Raw genomic sequence first — 17,500 nt, forward strand, 5'->3', positions numbered from 1 at the left:
ATACGAATCTTTACATGCTTATCGTTGACATTCTGTTCCACGATACACTAGTTTCTATACTTCCTCTCTCCCCATAAACTACCATATCCTCAAAGGTTTTTGAAACTCTAACTCCCCTCAAGACTTCTGGCATCTCCAGTAATTTTACTTTCCCTCCTTTATTTCATCCTGATGTTACCACTGTCATCACCTCTGTCTCTACAGCTGAACTCTTCTCCCAAACCTTTGCTATAAATTTCACCTTGGATGATTCTGGGCTTGTCCCTCCCTCTCCTCCTCCCTCTGACTATTTCATGTCTTCAATCAAAATTCTTCGTAATGATGTTTTCCATGCCCTCGCTTGCCTAAACCCTCGGAAGGCTAATGGACATGATAGGGTCCTTCCTATTGCTCTCAAAAACTGTGCTTCCGTGCTTGCATATTGTCTGGCCAAACTCTTTCAGCCTTGTCTATCGACTTCTACCTTTTCTTTTTGCTGGAAGTTTGCCAACAATCAGCCTTTTCCTAAAAAGGGTGACCGTTTTAATCCCTCAAAATATCATCTTATTCTTTTAATCTCTTGCTTGGTTAAAGTTTTTAAATCTATCCTGAAAAGAAGATTCTTAAACATGTGTCACTTCACAATCTTCTATCTGATCGCCAGTATGGCTTCCGTCTAGGTCGCTCTACTGGTAATCTTCTGGCTTTCCTTACTGAATCTTTTAGAAATTTTGGTGAAACTTTTGCTGTCGCGTTAGTCATATCAAAAGCTCTTGATAGTTTGGCATAAAGCTTTGATTTCCAAACTGCCCTCTCATGGTTTCTATCTTTCTCTCTGCAACTTTATCTTAAGTTTCCTTCCGACCGTTCTAATGCAGCCGTGGTAAACTGCCACTGCTCTCATAAATCTATTAATAGTGGTGTTCCTCAGGGTTCTGTAATGTTACTCACTCTCTTTCTATTGTTCATTAACGATCTTCTTAACCAAACTTCTTGCCTTATCCACTCCTACGCTGATGATACCACCCTACATCTTTCCACGTCCTTTGAGAGACGATAAACCTTTCAGGAGGTCAACAGATCACGCAGGTTCGCCACAGAACGCCTGATTTCTGATCTTTCGAAGATTTCAGATTGGGGCAGAGAAAATCTAGTAGTCTGCAATGCCTCAAAAACTCAATTTCTCCATCTATCAACTCAACACAACCTTCTAGACAACTATCCCCTTTTCTTCATTAACACTCAACTGTCTCCCTTTTCCACACTGAACATCCTCGGTCTGTCCTTTACTCACAATCTTAACTGGACACTTCACATTTCACCTCTTGCTAAACAGCTTCTATGAAATTAGGCGTTGTGAGGCGTCTCCGGCAGTTTTTTTCGCCCTTCCAACTGCTAACTCCGTACAAGGGCCTTATCCTTCCCTTTATGGAGTACTCTTCTCATGTTTGGAGGATTTCCGCAGTTTTATTAGATAAGGTGGAATGATAAGCCTTTCGTCTCATCAATTCCCATCCTCTGACTGACTGTTTTCAGCCTCTTTCTCACCGCCGGAATGTTGCATCTCTTTCTATCTTTTATCGCTATTTTCATGGTAACTGTTATACTGATTTTGCTAATTGCATGCACCTCCTCCTCCTGCGGCGTCGCTGTACAAGGCTTTCTTTTTCCTCTAATCCCTATTCTGTCCAACTCCCTAACGCAAGAGAGAGTACTCTCAATCATTCATACCTTTCACTGGTAAACTCTGAAACTCAATACTTGCTTCTGTATTTCCGTCTTCCTACGACTTAGCTTCTTTTAAGAGGGAGGTATGAAGACATTTCCTCCCTAATCTATGCTAACCCTGTACTTATCCTTTAGAGAACCAGCAGCAAAATGGGCCTTTTCTTTAATATTGTGTTGCCATTGGCTGGCCATCTGCCCTGCACACAAAAAGGTAGAAATCATTGACACTTGCGATCAATTCAAAAAGAGGAACACTCAATAATATACAAACCCAGACTGTAATGATATGAGACAAAAGAGAGAAAAAAGAAGAGAAAATCTTGGGGTTAACCCAATCTCTCTCTCTCTCTCTCTCTCTCTCTCTCTCTCTCTCTCTCTCTCTCTCTCTCTCTCTCTCTCTCTCTCTCTCTCTCTCTCTTTCTCTTTAGATAATTAGTAAGGGGCGGTGTGGAATGGCCGGAGGAAAAGAAGGGGAATACAATAGGAAAAGGAGGAGGAGGAGGAGGAGGAGGAAGAAAATGAAGAAGAAGAAGAAGAAGAAGAAGAAGAAGAAGAAGAAGAAGAAGAAGAAGAAGAAGAAGAAGAAGAAGAAGAAGAAGAAGAAGAAGAAGAAGAAGAAGAAGAAGAAGAAGAAGAGGAGGAGGAGGAGGAGAAGGAGGAGGAGAAAGAGGAGAGAAACGAGTAGAACGACAAAGCGCATAAGAAAAGGAGAAAGAGGGAAGGAGGTAAGGAATGAAACACACACACACACACACACACACACACACACACACACACACACACACACACACACACACATACACACACTCATACACACACGGCAAGGCAAGAGGGAGAAGGCAATGAAAGATGCAGCACAGTGACACACACAATGACAAACACACTGGAAGGGAAGAGAAGAGAAGAGAAGAGAAGAGAGGAGGAGGAAGAGGAGGAGGAGGAGGAGGAGGAGGAGGAGGAGGAGGGGAAGGAGGAGGAGGAGGAAAGGAAAAAGAGGTGGAGAGTCTGATGATGACGTGGTGGTCTGAACGTGTGTGTGTGTGTGTGTGTGTGTGTGTGTGTGTGTGTGTGTGTGTGTGTGTGTGTGTGTGTGTGCATGAGTGGCTCCAGGAAGGTGTTGTGGAGGAGACTCTGTTGAGGTTGAATGAGATGTGAAGTTCTAAGAATAGATACGCAACGAGAGAGAGAGAGAGAGAGAGAGAGAGAGAGAGAGAGAGAGAGAGAGAGAGAGAGAGAGAGAGAGAGAGAGTCTAAGAAACATAAATGCGCACCATTTTATAAGGAAAAAAATACATTTTCAGTAATGAGAAGAACAAAGAAAAATCAAATGTGTTCAATATTTGCAACATTATTCAGGAAGGAGGAAGAGGAGGAGGAGGAGGAGGAGGAGGAGGAGGAGGAGGAGGAGGAGGAGGAGGAGGAGGAGGAGGAGGAGGAAGGAGGAGGATAGGAGGAAGAGGAGGAGGAGGAGGAGAAGGAGGAGGAGGAGGAATAGAGGAAAGAGAGATTAGAGGAAAAGATGAAAAAAATATTATGAGGAAAAAAGATTAGGGAATGGAATAAGGGATGTGAACGATCTCAAAGATTTACACACGCCTGCAATACACACCTGACACAACAGTTCCCAGTAGGAGATGAGGCAGTTTGGTGGTTGCAGGCTTCCCTTCTAATTAAGAGAAACCTGTTCATTGGAAGTAGTAATATATTTTAAGGTATGCTAAACAGCCTTTTTTGTTGGTATCCTGCAATACATCTGTCCCCACCACTGCCTCTCATTACTTCCTCCTGATCCCTCTAGAATATACTTAAAACAAAACGTCTTGTATACGGCTGAAATATACAATTCTCCTTCTACCATTTCGTGTAGGAAAATATCTATTATTCCAGTCTATTTCTGGACATGATTCATATGGAAGTTTTAAGAACATAAGTCTCACCTAACATAGCCGGGGATAGATTTGATGCTTCTATTATTCTGAAATCTTCTTTTAATGAAATCCTTATAAAATTATTGCTTTCCTGCATTTAAAAAAATTCTTACAAACTCTCCAACTACATCTCGTTAAAAAAATCCAGATTTTTCTCACGTAGAAAGAGATAACCGAGGTAAAGGTCAGCTACAAAGTTCATGGTTGCAAATTACAGAGGCTTCACATTGACAACAACGAATTTTTGACGAGTAAAGGTAACCATATAACTGAAGTTGAAACTGTGGCCTTTTATTTTGTCCCTCCCATTATCATCGAATTTAATTTTTTAATACATAATATACAAGAAAAGATAAAAAAAAAAAAAAAACAATGGTATAGTAAAGGATATATGAGCCTTCCCCCGGCTGTTGTGTAGCCTGTGTTTGGTGATGTGTTCAGCTAAGTAGGAAGAACAACTTGAACAAACAACAACAAGAAAAGAAAATTAAAAATAACAGCAATAACAACAAATACAGCAACAAAATTATAAATGACGAGTGCAAGTCAGAAACATCAGGAGGAGGAAGAGGAGGAGGAGGAGGAGGAGGAGGAGGAGGAGGAGGAGGAGGAGGAGGAGGAGGAACAATAAAAAATGATAAAATAAAACAAAAAACACTGGTTCCACAAAATATCTTATTCCATTACAGCAAATTTATTTACGCAGCACATCATTTCATTTACAGCCACTAATATCTCTGTGAGTCTCTGTGTGTGTGTGTGTGTGTGTGTGTGTGTGTGTGTGTGTGTGTGCTGTCAATTACTTAAAACACATATTGCTAAACTTTTACGAATAAAGCGAGAGAAAAAAAATAGCAAAAACAATATACAATGGAATGCATCTCTCTCTCTCTCTCTCTCTCTCTCTCTCTCTCTCTCTCTCTCTCTCTCTCTCTCTCTCTCTCTCTCTCTCTCTCAGCTAAATGAAGTCTCCTTGCCCTTCGCCAGGAGACTTCTGGTGATCCTGGCATCCAATCAAGCCACTCCTTCTCCTCCTCCTCCTCTTCGTTCTCTTTTCTCGAGCTTCTCCATCCGAAATCTTTCCCGTTGTCTTGCAATTAACGTAACAATAAAACCCTTTAAGATAATATTGATAACTTCGATAAAAAATGACAACTGCACAAAATCAAATGTACAAATCATGAGTTGATAATGAAATGTAATGAACAAACAATATTTGATACGTATAGTACCCTCATGTCCGTCAGCCATGTCTTCATAAACCACTCAAAAACTCAAATTTCTAAATATACTTTTATAAGTCAATAAAAAATACATTTCCTTCGTGACACAACAGCATTCCCCATTCGCCTAATTGTCCACCAGCCATGTCTTGGAAAAAAAAATAATAATATCTTAACGCACCTTCACAAATCAACGAAAAGGGATGACAAAGAATCCACATCGCACATTTACTTCGCCACAACACCACAGCGTCCCTCCTTGACCCTCGTGTCCTATTGTGTCCTCAGAGCGCCCCGGTGAGACTCAATCAGATGAACTAATGTCAGGTTATTCTTCACCCTTTGTCATTCTACGTTACTAAGCCTCCCGATCAGCAATCCCTTCCCTCTTCTCCCTTCCCCCTCCTCGCAGCACGTGTTGGTCAGTGCGTGTCGGGATACACGTCACCACGGAGGCTTTCCACTTGTCGCTCTCTCGCCCACTCGCATAATTCACATCTGCTGGTACATGCCTCTCTGTCTATCTGTTGTCTGACCTTCTCTTTTCTCTTTATGCCTTTTTCTTTTCCGTGTATCTGTGGTTTGGTCGTCTCTTTTTGCTTTTTTTTTTTTTTTCTTTTTCAGTACATTTTTATGTTTATTCACAAGGTTTTATATTTTTTTTTTCCATTTGCTGGTACTTGAGTAATTGTAACATTATATACTGATTATGAATAAAGGATATACCCTATGAAGAGACACTGAAATAACTTAGTCTGCATTCCTTAGAGAGACGTAGGTTAAGAGGAGACTTGATAGAAGTATTTAGGTGGTATAAGGGTTTTAACAAAGGGGACATGAATGTAGTTCTTAGGATCAGTAGCGGGGACAGAACCAGAAATAATGGGTTTAAGCTTGAAAAATTCAGGTTTAGGAAGAAAATGGGAAGGAACTTGGTTTTCAGAGTGGTTGATGAGTGGAACAGTCTCAGTGGGCATGTAGTCAGGGCTGAGTCAATAGGGAGCTTTAAAAGGTTAGATAAATTCATGGATGGGGAAGATAGATGGAATTAGGTAGATTAAGCACACTGGGACTGCCTCGTATAGGTCTGGCGGCCTCTTGCAGCTTCCCTCCTTTCTTATGTTCTTATGTTATGTCTGTCTGTCTCTCTGTCTGTCTGTCTGTCTGTCTGTCTGTCTCTCTCTCTCTCTCTCTCTCTCTCTCTCTCTCTCTCTCTCTCTCTCTCTCTCTCTCTCTCTCTCTCTCTCTGTAGGTTCTGTATTCTGCAATTCACTCTCTTTGATCTCTTCATTCCTCTCTTTACTACATCCGCTAAGCTTCCCCCAACTATTTCCCTTCCATTACTTTCCCTTCCTCCTACACCTCATTTATTCTTCCTTCCCCTCTTCCGTTTTCTCTCTCCCGTTTTCCTTATTCCAATTGTCTCTATTCCTAAGTTTACCAACCTTTCTCTCTTTTTTCACCATTTTAGCTTTAATTTATTCCTTTTTTTTCGCACGTTTTTCTCTTAATACTTTTTTTTCTCTTCCTTCACCTAGATAAAGTAAATAATGCAACGTTTTTATTTTCCCTCCGCACTGCTTTGAGATGTTAATTACGTCCTCTGTTGCCTTTTGCTTCAATTAATACACAGGTGGGATCCATTACTTACTGATCTAATTAGCATCCTGATTCAATTCACGTATGTATGTTTTTTTTTTTTTTATTTCTCTCTTTTCTTGTCTGTCCGTCAGTATGTTTGTTAGTATGCCTATATATGTTAGTCTGACTTTCATCTCTCTCTCTCTCTCTCTCTCTCTCTCTCTCTCTCTCTCTCTCTCTCTCTCTCTCTCTCTCTCTCTCTCTCTCGAGAAATAAAAGTTAATAAAAATTCACGGCCCGGATCACTTTGTCCTAAATTACTGAAGGCGAGGGACTAGAGTCAACAAAACACACCTTTGATCATCTTTTCGAGAGGCCTTTTGTCAACTTCACGCCACGTCGCAAGGTTCGTACAAACACCAATTGGCTGCTCCTTCATTGATGCCTAAATAACGGTACTCTTTAGTCATTGTCTCACGCTACAACAGAAGACCTAATAATGTTGAAATGTTTAGGGATACATGACTTTGTTGTTGCTATGGTTGTTGATGTTGTTTTAATCTTTTCAATACACCATCAGCAAAACATGTTAGGTCATCAATACGTATCTTCCCTTTTTTTCTTTAAATTCTCCTGTGTCCATGCTTAGAATACGGTGTACGTGCGGCTCTTGTCTTCCTCTATGCTTTGCAGAGCGCTTGCTTGCAGGATATGTAGCAGCAATTGTAACATATTTATTTCATTTAATTTCATGGAAAGACGCTCCTATCATGATAGTAAGTTGAGCCAGGTATCGAGAGGCTGTATCCTAGCCAGGAGTTATGACAAAGTTCATGCATTGCATGCAGTTGGGTACAAAAGAGCATGTAAGGAGCCTAAGTGATTAAATTCCTATGGTTAATGCTTCAGTAATCCGTACATTAGTGTAAATTATAACTAGTTCGTTTTTATTTTACTAAGAGTTATTATTACCTACAATAATTAATAATTAGTTAAATTATTATTCTGTTATCATTGTTTGTTGAGAACAAAAGCAAAATGACAAACGCTACATTAGGTTAACATTCTTAAAAATTTTGTTGCTATAGCTCGACAACTTCGAAGCAACTGCAGAGATTCTCTTGAAGATTTTAAGAACGTGATGGCTGTAGTGATGACTGAACACTGTACCCTAAACTATTAGAAGGAGAAAAAGAAAACACGTTAGAAAAACTGACTGATATTATCCATGGTCTTTGAGAAGAGTCTCCATGAAATGTCAGTGCTTAAGAATACTGCTACAACACAACCAATGTCACTACGTATCACTCACATTCAGGAAGGAGACGTAACAAGGAAGCATGCGAGGAAACAGGAAGTGATGCCCTGATACGGTTCATTTCCCTCGTGTGGTGGTGATCAGCCTATTGACAGTGACGAGCCGCAGGATGATTATGGTATTAAGTAATATATTCTGGGTCATGTGAGCGAGGTAATCAGAGTGTATACAAGTATTAGGTATTAATGTATCACAGGCTGTATTAGTGACATTTCTGAAGAGATGAGTAACGAGAAGCTGGCTGTAGAGGCCGCTCACTCATCTTGCTGGATACTGATGAATGGTATTGATGAGAAGTATTAAGAGAATTACGTTAACTCAATATATCTATGAGTGATTTGATAGTTTTCCAATAATCAACATAGCACTCACTATTTCATCATACAATAATCACATACAACTATATCATAGAAATATGATTGGCATGCAAGCTTTTCCTCTAGACATCTAAACATCGAGGGGAAATCAATCCGCTCCTCTTTTGTGAATTTTGCAAACAATTAATTCTTGTTAAAAGCGCATGTATGTACATTACAAAGTAGACACTTCTGGCCCTGGAAGAATGTGAAGGATAGGTGTTATGCTGGTGAACAAGGGAAGAGCATAAGAAATCATCGGTGATTACTGTTCGTTCTTTATTTTATAATGCAGCGTACACTAATGTAAATGACTATAACGGAATCAGGAGAAGCAGTTGATGATTCAAGGAAGATTTTGCTCCCAAGAAGCAACTGCTTCTCACCACGATTCAGGAAAATCACATTAAGTAAAAAAATTAAATATCTGAGATATTTTGAAAACATCTTTAAAATTATGAGATGCTTCGTGATCCGTCGATTAGCAGCATACTTTTCTTCCCATAACAAGCTTAAGGTTACAAAATATTGATTTAAATATATTGTAAATTGGTCTCGATTACAGGTTTACTCTTTCGTATTGCCCATAATCTTCAACGCAAACTGTCACATATAACAGAAGAAAAATAGAGGATACATTAAAGCAATTACCACTGTACATATGAGGAATCCTTCGATAAAAACATGTTATGGGATTGACCAGCGGCTGCGTTAGCTCAGGGAAACTGATGTGTATGGGACAGCGGGAAGAGTTGAATCGGGATTACCCTTTACATATCCATATCAACTGACAAGAGAAAAGGTTTGCAAAGAGGATAATAGTTTCACTCCAGGCAACATGGGGAAGTTTTGTGGGAAGCATAGTGAGGACTGTGAAGGGATGGATACTGCTGTGTTTACTGCCGATAATGAGTCAAAAGATAAAAGTATCAGGTTGCAACCGTACTTGATCAGCAGAAACTGGTACTGTTTAGCGTGAGATATGAAAGCATGCATGAGAGAGAAATGCATTCTCTAAAGAATACTAGTGATCTATGAAGCGATTGTAGTGATCATACACATATACAGAAGAGGAAAATTATCATGTTATTGTTCTTGTTAACTCATTGCCTCCCCTCCTGTGTCCTCGCTGCACAAGATTTCATCTTAGTCCCCCAAATTCTGTCCAACACACTAATGCAAGAGTTAACCAGTAATCTCAATCATTCATACCTTTCTGGGAAACTATGGAGCTCCCTACCTAATCATGTATTTTCATCTTTCTATGACTTCACTTAATTTTAGAGGGAGGTTTCATGACATTTATCCCTTTCTTTTGGCTAACTCTCTCGGACCTACAATATATATATATATATATATATATATATATATATATATATATATATATATATATATATATATATATATATATATATATATATATATATATATATATATATATATATATATATATATATATATATATATATATATATATATATATATATATATATATATATATATATATATATATATATATATATATATATATATATATATATATATATATATATAAGCATCAAGGGTGAATGCTAAATGATGATATGATTAAATATTTCTTACCAATAAAAAAAAAAAAAGAAAATGGGTGTTTCAATCAGCGGGTTTGTGAATGATTTTATGGCATATATCTATTTTAATATTGTTATTGAAGAAAAAAAAGAAAACGATATATAGTAAAAGAATAAATAAAGCAAAATCTGCGACACTCTTTTGCTCATTGCACTCCAGTATTGCGAGAACATTCCTTGTTTACACAACACTCGACAATAGCTACAATCAACACCAAATTACACATGCTACCACCTACCATTTAAATCTGACCCTACTTAGAAGGATCCCTAATATTTGCTGGAACCAAAAGTGGAAAAGCCTTAGCAGCACAGTGTAATTAGTACCTGTAAACAGCGAGGCATCTAATCTCCCATGATTTGACCATTGGCTGCCACATTAACACTTTGGATACAAAAGTCACAAATATCGGTTTAATTGGCGTTGGTCCGAGTCGTCACTGTCACGGTGGGAGTGCGCCATCATGTCAGTCATTTTAAGGTAATGCGTTGGGATCACAGGATCTACTACTCAACATTCCAAAACGCCAATCAGTATCGCCAATGTGAAGCACGCATTAAAAACACCAGTTTGTTCGTTCATGTGTACTGTAGGACGCGAAGTGAAAGTAACATCAAATATTTTCCTGTTTTCCACGCAGCATACGTAATTACTCATCAAGGATAGACAGAATATATTTAATTATTTCTAGTATAGGTAATTTAATAATAGGTATTGGTTTCAATACATATGATTGCTCATAAACTAAACCTCACAGAACATAATCAGCATCATATAGAAGGTTTTTCCCTTACTACATGAACACTGGCACGACCGGTATCAGGGAGAACATGGCCAGTTAATGTAACGCTAACTGATGATATGATTGAGTATTCCTCAAACACGTATTAAAACGAAATATATAACATTAAGTACTACACACAACTTATAGCAGATAAAGAACAGTACAGTGAAGTAAGATCAGCCAACTCTTACGGAAAAAGAGATCTTCAGTTGTTTGATTTACCTTTGTGCTAACTTGGTAGTGAGGAACAATCACTCATGTTTTCTTATTTTAACATTTACAATACAAGAGTTTCATTGTAATCAACTAGCACAACCAAGCCGGTAACTCCCTAACTGTCTTGAAATATAATAGTCTTAAAATATAATAAAATTACATATTAATGCGTTGTTATAATTTACATTACATTGACGAGTTTCATGTCATTACCGTGAAGTTCATGTGTTACTTAACCGTCTTAGAGGCAACATGGAAGGAAACATCTCTACTGACTCGTCTTTCAAACTGAAGGAAACAATGTAGCGAGACGAAAGAGTAATTTTCATTCAGTTTATAGTTTGTTTCTAATAGAGCATATCATGACCTTCCAAGAATCTCCCTTTCCCTCTTCCTTTCCCCACCTCACACCCTCTCTCTCTCTCTCTCTCTCTCTCTCTCTCTCTCTCTCTCTCTCTCTCTCTCTCTCTCTCTCTCTCTCTCTCTCTCTCTCTCTATCTATCTATCTATCTATCTATCTATCTAAGAAATTGAATTTTTACAGTCAATCAATGGGCAAGGGAGGAAATGGATAAGGAAAGGGCAGAGAGAGAGAGAGAGAGAGAGAGAGAGAGAAATTACTATTGCTGTTGTTATTTTAGTTGTTATTACTTTTCTGCTTCTCCTACTGCTTTTTCTATTATTATTATTATTATTATTGTTATTACTATTATTATTATTATTATTATTATTATTATTATTATTATTATCACTATCATTATTATCACTTATTATTATCATTACTTCTACTACTACTACTACTACTACTACTACTACTACTACTACTACCATTACTACTATTTCTGCTACTACTACTACTACCTACTACTACTACTACCACTACCACTACCACTACCACTACTGCACTCTGTTGATGCTGCTGCTGCTGCTACCACTACCACTACCACTACTACCACTGCTACTACCACCATTACTACCACCACCACCACCACTACCACCACTACCATTTATACTATTATTACTGCTGCTTCTACTATTACTACTACTACTACTAATACTACTACAACTACTACTACTACTACTACTACTACTACTACTATTATTATTACTACTTCTGCTGCTACTACTACTACTACTACTACTACTACTACTACTACTACTACTACTACTACTACTACTATCACTACTACTAGTAGTAGTATTACATTATTTTGTGCCCCTTTTGCTGCATGCAGTGTGTGTGTGTGTGTGTGTGTGTGTGTGTGTGTGTGTGTGTGTGTGTGTGTGTGTGTGTGTGTGTGAAACGCCCGTTACGAGAAACAGAGAATAGTGACCTCACATTCTAAAGACGGTAAAAACTGGGCACAATATAAAATGCATCGTGTTTAGTAAAGTAGTTGTCGGCAATGTAATGGAAAAGTGGGATAATGAAACAAGAATATGAGGCGTGTCCCGTCCCTTCCCTGTATCATTAATTAGTTGTTATGAATGCGAAATAAAAATGTATACAGGGTGAGAAAAAATAATTACGTGCACGTGCACAACGTCGCCTTAATGGGGAAAGGTGGGGTTAGGAAGAGGGGGAAAAGGAAGGAAAAGTTGGGGAGAGGGGGAAGGTGTGAGAGAAAAATTTGGAATGGGATAAAAGAACTGAAGCATATCATTCATTACTTTAATATGCCTCGCTAATACTTGTGTTGTAAATTTAAGCGTAGATATGGAACGTAACACACACACACACACACACACACACACACACACACACACACACACACACACACACACACCGCGTAGTGTAGTGGTTAGCACGCTCGACTCACACTCGAGAGGGTCCGGGTTCGAAACCCTGAGGCTGCGAGGCAAATGGGCAAGCCTCTTAATGTGTAGCCCCTGTTCACCTAGCAGTAAATAGGTACGGGATATAACTCGAGGGGTTGTGACCTCGCTTTCCCGGTGTGTGGAGTGTGTTGTGGTCTCAGTCCTACCCGAAGATCGGTCTATGAGCTCTGAGCTTGCTCCGTAATGGGGAAGACTGGCTGGGTGACCAGTAAGCGACCGAGGTGAATTACACACACACACACACACACAAGGTAGATAAACGTTTCTCTAAATCAAGTGCTCAACAACTCCGCGGACTTTTCAAACTGTCAATTATCATTCCGGAGTTTATCAGCGAGCAATATTGAATTCCGTAACAACTGACTAACTCACGCGAACCGCCAATATGCTGCATGCAAATTTCATATCAAAAGTATGAATATAAACAATTTCATAGCCGTGAAGAGAATTGGTGTGTTCGTGGAATATCGCCCACTTATAGTTGTTCTTTTCACCATTTTTCCTGCGTCTGTGCGTGAAATTCGCCATGCGCAGACACGTGTAGTAAAAGTGAAACCCATCAGGGACGTGCTAATCAGGAAGTAACGCATTAATGTCTGAGAAAATAGAAAAGAAAAGCTGAAGACTTCCATTATGTTACTGTGAAGAGTGCATCTACCTCGAGTTTGAGATGCAACGTGCCTAACATACAGACACACACACACACACACACACACACACACACACACACACACACACACACACACAAAGGCGAATCTATAATCCGATAGCGTCCAGATTAATACAAACACAGTGATGGATGGACGCGTGAGTGATAATATGAATGACAGCGAATGTACTTGTTTCCTGGCTGACACACATGGAGACGAGCCAAGATATTACAGATAAAGCGCCATCCAGTGTACAAAGTCAGAGAAGGCAGGCAAATACAGCAGGACCACTATCGGGCATCACGTCAACTTCTCGCAATGTTCTTCCTTGCAATAAATTTTACTGGATTAGAGAAGAGCAGAAGGGGAACAGATTCCTACACAGCTCAAATACTATGCTGCGTACTACATACTTACTTCCGCATCCTCACCAACACACACACACACACACACACACACACACACACACACACACACACACACACACACACACACAGAGAGAGAGAGAGAGAGAGAGAGAGAGAGAGAGAGAGAGAGAGAGAGAGAGTTTTGGCTGGTGTGTTGTAATCCTTTGGTATTTCATTATTTGTGTTGCTAAGAGATGTGGAAAGAGAAAGAGAAATGCAGTGTTGTGATGGCAGCATTTACGAGCATTTCTTGTGTTGTGGAAGGAAAGTGTTGTGCAGTTTTAACCTCAGAGAGGAACACTGAGTTGTGACATACAATACAGTGTTGTAGGATGACTAGATGAACAGCTAATATGACTAGAAGAACAGCTGATATAAAAATAATGATAGAAGATAACAATAGCAAGAGATGCAACACTGCGGCGATAAGAAAGATGCTGAAGGCATTCAATTGGAGGAGAATTGTTGATGAAAAAAGTAGAGTTTTTGATTCCACCTTGTATAAAAGAGCTGAATGAGTGAAACCATTTCCCTCATTCATGTGAAACATACTTCATACATGAACGGATGAGGCCTCTGTACAGAAATAACAGTTGGGGAACATGAAAAAATGGCGGAGACGACTCAGAAAACTAACTTCACAAAAGCCGTTTTAGGTAGAGATGAGCTGTTTAACATTCCAGTTTAATTATATGCATAGGACAGACCGATTCGTGTATAGAAAAGAGGGACAAGTAAATGTCATTGAAGAAGAACGGATAGTTGTCTGGAAGGTTGTGTCAAACTGAAAGATAGAGGAATTGAGTTTTTGAGCCATTACAAACAATACTGAGTTTTTTCTGTTCCTAGCAAAATTTTAAGAGATATCAGAAGTGATCTGTTTACATCTGGTATCATCAGCGTACGAGTAGTCGATAGGACAAGACGTTTGGCTTAGATAATTGCTAATTAATATGAAGAGTGGGACAAGACAGTACCCAGAGGAACACCACTCTTAATAGATTTAGGAGAACAGTGGCCGTCTACAACAACACCAATAGAACGGTCGGAGAGAAAACTTGAGATGAAGTGGCAGAGTGGAGGAAGGATATAAACCGTAGGAGGATCATTTTAAGAGCAAAGCTTTGTACCAGACTATCAAAACCTTTTAATGATCTAAAGCAGAAGCATGTGTTTCACCAAAATGTCTAACTAAGACTCAATAAGAAGATCCAGAAGATCACCAGTAAATCAGACTTGACTGAAAGCATACTGACGTTCAGATGGAAAATTATGAAGTGATATACGTTTAAGAGTCTCCCTGTTGGTGATAGACTAAAAGAAACCTTAGATACGCAGTAAATTAAAGGAATAGGACGGTAGTTTGAGGGATTAGAACGGTTACCTTTATTAGGAACTAATTGAAGATTGGCCAACTTTTAGCAAGAAGGAAATGTAGATGTTAATAGACAGAATTGAAAAGTTTGACTTGTCAAAGTGCAAGCCCAGAGACAGTTTTAGAGAACAATTGGAGTGACCATATCAGATCTATATACCTCTCCTGGTTTTAGGCCAGCGAAGGTATGGAATATATCATTACGAAGGATTTTAACAGATAGCATGAAGTAGTCAGACGTGGAAGGAGAGGGAGGAACAAATCCTGAATCATCTAAGATAAAATTTTTCCAAAGGTTTGAGAGAAGAGTTCAACTTTGGAGACAGATGAGGTGGCAATGGTGACATCAGTATGAAATAAAGGAGGGAAAGATGAAGAAGTAAAATCATTGGAGATAATTTCGGCTAGGTAAAAGTTTCGAGAGGAGCTGAATCTCGAAAAATTTTAACATTTTCTAATAATGAATGAGCTTTTTCCAAGTCGGAGAACACACAGAACATGATTTCATACAAAGATATAAATCCCATGAGATTTAGATGATGGAATGCTCAAGTATCTATTGTAGGAAATCTTTCTATCATGTGCAACACGAGAGCAAGCTGCGTTAAACCAAGGTTTGGAAGGTTTAGGTAGAGAAAAAGAGTGAGAGGTGTACACCCACATGCAGATACTACCACTTGTGTTATGCGCTCAACACACAGAGATGGTTCTCCGACAAGGAAACAGTAATCATTCCATGAAAAATAACATATTACTTTTTATGGACCACTCTACTAGCAGAGGCACTAGTAAGAAGCACCTGCGCTTTGGAGGATACCGAGGAAGAAATGAAGAAATAGGACAAGATACAGATATGAGATTACTATTGAAGAAGTCCAACGGAGAAGAAAGGGTAACAATATAAGCAGAAATATTAAAGGTTAAGAAAGAGTTAAGAATGTTGTTCGCCTCTCTCTCTCTCTCTCTCTCTCTCTCTCTCTCTCTCTCTCTCTCTCTCTCTCTCTCTCTCTCTCTCTCTCTCTCTCTCTCTCTCTCTCTATCTATCTATATATATATATATATATATATATATATATATATATATATATATATATATATATATATATATATATATATATATATATATATATATATATATATATATATATATATATATATATATATATATATATATATATATATATATATATATATATATATATATATATATATATATATATATATATATATATATATATATATATATATATATATATATATATATATATATATATATATATATATATATATATATATATATATATATATATATATATATATATATATATATATATATATATATATATATATATTAGAGAAAAGACAGTAAGACAAGTAAGAAGGACGTCAGGGAATTAATCAGAAAAAAATGTGAAGACTTCTCGTTAATATGGTGCAGAGAAATACGTTAGTAATTACTTCGGTAGAGAAGAAAGAGATTATCGTGCGTGGAAAAAAGACATCATTTTCTTGAAAAATGTACTAACTTAGTGACATCGTAATACACGGGCAAGAGAAGTACATGGTGTGATCAATATCTATAAATGATATACATTAGCTGTTGAAAGAGACGAGAACTGCTGAAATCAGGAGCAGAAACGGTGGAAGATAGTGATAAGAGCACGAAGGATGATAAACTCAACTGGGAACTGTTTGCTGAAAACATAAGGAGAGAATCAGAAAAGACAGTTATTTCAGCAGTGAAAGCAAAAATTGATACGAGCACTGCACATGTGACACCAAAACTAAGAAATAATAGTGAGTTCGAGTATAAGAGATCAAACATCACATAACGCTACAAAAAAAAGCAAAACCACACACACACACACGCACACACACACACACACACACACACACACACACACACACACACACACACAGACACACACACACACACACACACACACACACACACACACACACACACACACACACACACACACACACACACACACACACACACACGAGATGGCCACAATATAACTAACAGGTGAACAATTTTAGAGCCTCTGACATGAAAATACAACAAAATACAAAAGATGAATGCAGAAAAGAAAGCACACAGTAAAAAAAGAAAGAAATACGGAAAAACATGAAGGAAACATCCAGGGAAAAAAACACACTCGATTTTTGGGGGTCTCTTAGAATATAACACACTAATGATCCCAGGAACAAAGAGAAGGACATCAGATTTCGAAATAAAATATATACGTGTATAAATAATAAATGGTGAAGTTTATAAGGACCATGGTAAAGAAGACTAAGAGAAATTCATAACTACGAAGAAATATTGAAGTTCTGGAGTGATAGGAGGACCTGAGGTGGGAGAATCTGAGCCATTGGACGGTAACATCTTAAAGTAAATGTCAAATGAGGCAATTACAACACTGGAAAACTGAATGGCCATAAAAAAAAAACATGAAGCTATGAAGAATAATGAGAAGTGAAAGGGCCTAATGAGAGGAT

This window comes from Portunus trituberculatus, chromosome 41 (assembly GCF_017591435.1).
Source record: "Portunus trituberculatus isolate SZX2019 chromosome 41, ASM1759143v1, whole genome shotgun sequence".
NCBI lineage: Eukaryota > Metazoa > Arthropoda > Malacostraca > Decapoda > Portunidae > Portunus > Portunus trituberculatus.